Source organism: Grammomys surdaster, unplaced genomic scaffold (genome assembly GCF_004785775.1).
Source record: "Grammomys surdaster isolate TR1022 unplaced genomic scaffold, NIH_TR_1.0 125284, whole genome shotgun sequence".
NCBI classification, from domain to species: domain Eukaryota; kingdom Metazoa; phylum Chordata; class Mammalia; order Rodentia; family Muridae; genus Grammomys; species Grammomys surdaster.
This window is the reverse complement of record NW_021620163.1, coordinates 178,908-182,800: the sequence shown is the minus strand read 5'-3', so window position 1 is coordinate 182,800 and position 3,893 is coordinate 178,908. Positions and strand designations below refer to the sequence as shown.

At 36.0% G+C, this 3,893-nt stretch overlaps 1 protein-coding gene across 1 annotated transcript in view; it reads right to left on the bottom strand.

The window, feature by feature from the left end:
• Window positions 1-685, bottom strand: part of LOC114637374 (olfactory receptor 4C15-like) — a 6,417-nt gene extending 5,732 nt beyond the window's left edge. Inside the window, exon 1 of the mRNA XM_028785602.1 lies at window positions 472-685. The gene's annotated coding sequence lies outside the window, so the exon portion shown is untranslated. The remainder of the gene's footprint in view (window positions 1-471) is intronic.
• Between the last annotated feature and the right edge of the window lie 3,208 nt (window positions 686-3,893).

Here is a 3,893-nt window from a genome sequence, read left to right as displayed (position 1 = left end):
GGGAAGGGAAGGGAAGGGAAGGGAAGGGAAGGGAAGGGAAGGGAAGGAAACACATTTGTAATTTAAGAAATCCCTTTGAGCACTCTGGGCACTTGTACCATTATTATATGTAAAGTGCTGCATCTAGGCTTCTCATGAATCATTTTATCTGTACTTGTTTCTGTTGGCTTTAATCACATAACTCTACTGAGGTAAGGAATTTGAGCAAAAGAGTTTTCACAACTCTCTTGAGTTGAGAGTGGGTGGGTGGAGGAATACACTCATAGAGGCAATGGGGAGGAGAGAGGGGATAGGGAGTTGTAGAGGGGAAAACAGGGAAAAGGGACATAATTTGAAATGTAAATAAATAAGATAACCAATACAAAATAAAAAACACATGTATGAAGCAAAAAATTTAGTTTACTGATCACAACATCCAAATATAGTCACTTTATCACAATTTAAAATCATTTACAAAGGTGAAAATTATACCTTATGTGCTTTTCCATGGATCATTTGTGTGAAAAATTTGATAAGATCCATCTTCTAATCTCTATTGCAGAACACCCTTTCAGTGATGACCAAACATACTCTGCTGGCAGTCTACTTCTAAGAGAAAGAACAGGGCTAGCAATGAGAATGGGTAATATTATCTCTGCTTCACAAGGACTGTATTCATCATGATCTCCAAGTAATAAAAAAATGAACAAATCAAAGTTCCTCTTTCACTACTACTGGAATTTAAAGATATTTCCCTGAGACAACACGAATCTATAAAATTGATTATGAATACCCTGAGGGTTTGGAAATTTTCTGTCCCCATGAGATTCCAAGATATAATTCTGTACACTTTTTTACTTCCTCCACTAGTTAATAATGTTTATAAGGATCTCAAAAGATAGGTTGTACTTTTAATTTTTTTCTGTGAATTCTGTTTTGTTGTTGTTGTTGTTTTTCAAGACAAGGTTTCCCTGTGTAGCCCTGGCTGACCTGGAACTCACTCTGTAGACCAGGCTGGCCTTGAACTCAGAAATCCACCTGCTTCTGCCTCCCAAGTGCTGGGATTAAAGGCGTGCGCCACCACTGCCCGGCTTTTTCTGTGAATTCTATTTAATAATGTTTGCATCATGGTTCAGAAACAAACCCTGTTAAATAACATATGGAATATGATGTTTATGTGCTGATTTTGAGAAAATTTCCTTCTGTCACAAGTTTTTAATAAATCTGCAAGTTAAACATTCATTATTTTGGGAAAACCTAGAAAGAACTTTACATTAAAAATCATTTTCTGTTTAAATATATAAAAAAGGTATATAATGATAGAAATATTATGTATTTCCTATAAGAATGCTTTGTTTTTATACACTTTTAAACAAGTTCATATATTTATCCATAGAATTATTACACTACTGATCACTAATATCTCTCTCTTATACCCTTCCCATCAGTGCTGATCCTCTTTTCCAACTATAAAGAACCAAACCCAGGCCTTTAAAAAAAGACAAGTTTTAATTAGAGTTACTTGAATGAAGATGAATAAGGAGTTACTGGAGCAAGGGAAACTTACCGGTAAAAAATGACACCCTTTTACCAGCAACAACTACCTGTCTATATCATCCCAGCGATAGGCGGGGCTTCACTAGTGCCTCCACAGGTATACATAGATTATGTCTTCATTATGTCAATGGCTAACTCATATTGAGAAGAAAATACATCATAGAACTCCTGCCTACCCTTCAGGTCCTACAATTTTTTCTGTCTAATATATTCATTGGTCTTGGAGTTGGTGATATAAAGCTGCTCCATTTAGGACTAAGCATCAAACAGTTAATCTTCTCAATCTTTTCAAGAGGTGTATGTCTTTGCAATAACAGAGACAGATAAACAGAAAGAAGCTTTTCTATTCATGATTGAGAGATGAAGTAGTTAATATGTATAAATAGAAATGTTCTGGTGGCAGTTCGATGTCCTGTCTATTTAGCAAACAGTTGCAGCATATTCCTACCAAGGGCCTGTGACTTCAAAAACCATAGGCTTTCAGCAGGTTTACACCACCAATCTGTAATCCCTCCTATGCAACATGCCTCAGTTCTAGTCTAAAAGCGGTTTATTACCCCTTATTCAATCAGCCATGCCATTACTACACCAGTGGGTAAATTTTATAATTTGCTTCAGTATTATAGAATGCAAATCTGATATCTAACCAACAACTTTGAGGATATAAACACTAGTCTTCAGAGAAGAATATTCTGAGGAACTCATAATGAGTTCTCATAAAATAAAAAAAAAAAGATGTTATATATTTTACAAATACACGGCACCAAATTACATTACCACTTCAAAATGGAGGGATGATGTGATAGACAGGAATAAGAAGAGTGAAGCAAGGCCCAAACTGAACAAGACAAATAGTGATATGGTTTGGCTTTTTTAACATAATTGTAGCCATTTTATATTAATCCTCCATTTTGCTCATAAAGTGAAATGAAGTTCATCTACTTCCCATAATTAACCATTGTAGATGACACTAAAAAATTCTACTAGTAGGCCAAAATGCAGTGGTTGTATTACTCATGTTTTTAATCCTCTGGAAATTCACTGTCCACAACTCCATTTATATTTCTTAGGACCAATCAGCTTCAAAGTCAGCTGATAATACTTCGTATAGTTAACCAAAATGTAATACTGCTTCCATTCTTGCCTTTTGAACTTTTGACTCTGGATTTTCTCATTAAAAAAAGGCTGCCTTAAGAAGAGAGGAGCACCACAGTTTGGCTCCAAAGTCCCCTCTGTGGTCCTGATCAATTGGCCTGTCTTAAGCTGATCAATTGATCAATAAACTTTCATTATATCTGAGATTGGTGGTCAGCGCATGGCTATTCCTGAACTGCAACAATAACAAATCTTTCAGCTTCCTGTTTTCTGGCATATGATGATTCATCAGAGATCTAAAACTCTAATAATGTCCCCCACGATCCATCTTTGCTGCCAACAGTACAAGGAGACTCTCTCTCTCTTCACTGAGCTATACTCCCTGCATGTTAGCTTCCTCAAGGTGTGTATCATGTTGTTGTCATCATCTAGCACCCTGGGGTCTCCACTAAAACATGGGCTTCACTTTCTCAGACTCAAGCAAATGGCCTTACAGAATTCAGTGACTCTGGTACTTGTACATATTGTGTGGCCTCAGTTTTTCTCGAAAACCATGAAACAGGAGCTAGAGAAATGACTCAGCTGATAAAAATAATGACTACTCTTCCAGAGGTCTGAAGTTCAATTCCCAGAAACCACATGGTGGCTCACAACCATCTGTAATAGGATCTGATGCCATCTCTGGTGTGTCTGAAGACAGCTACAGTGTACTCATATACAGAAAATAAATAAATAAACCTTAATAAAAGATATGAAACAACACTACACAACCCCTGATGTCTTATAACTTTCATGCTTAGAAAACCATTATCATGTACACATGTGACCTAGGTTTCCTGAAGCTTGAGATGGAACCTGTCATCCTAAGGACTACAGCTATGTCAATTTCTGTGAGATCTTGCACTTGGGGCAGATATTATATTATTCCTGTCAGACCTGGACGTTTTTCTTTAACAGTTCAAAAGTCTTTTACTAACACACTACTTGATGCAAATTTTAAGCTTCCAGAGCTCTTTCCTCTAAAACCTTATTACTTTTTAATATCTTTTTGGCCTAACTATATTTTTTAACATAGACATAGATAACTTATATAAAACATGTGCTATAGAAATGGCTCAATGATGAGCAGCACTCACTGTATTTGCAGAAGACCAGGGTCTACTTCTCAGCATCTACTGTGTGGCTCATAAATGTATTTATTAGTCAGGGGACTATAGACAAATTATATATATATATATATATATATATATATATATATATAT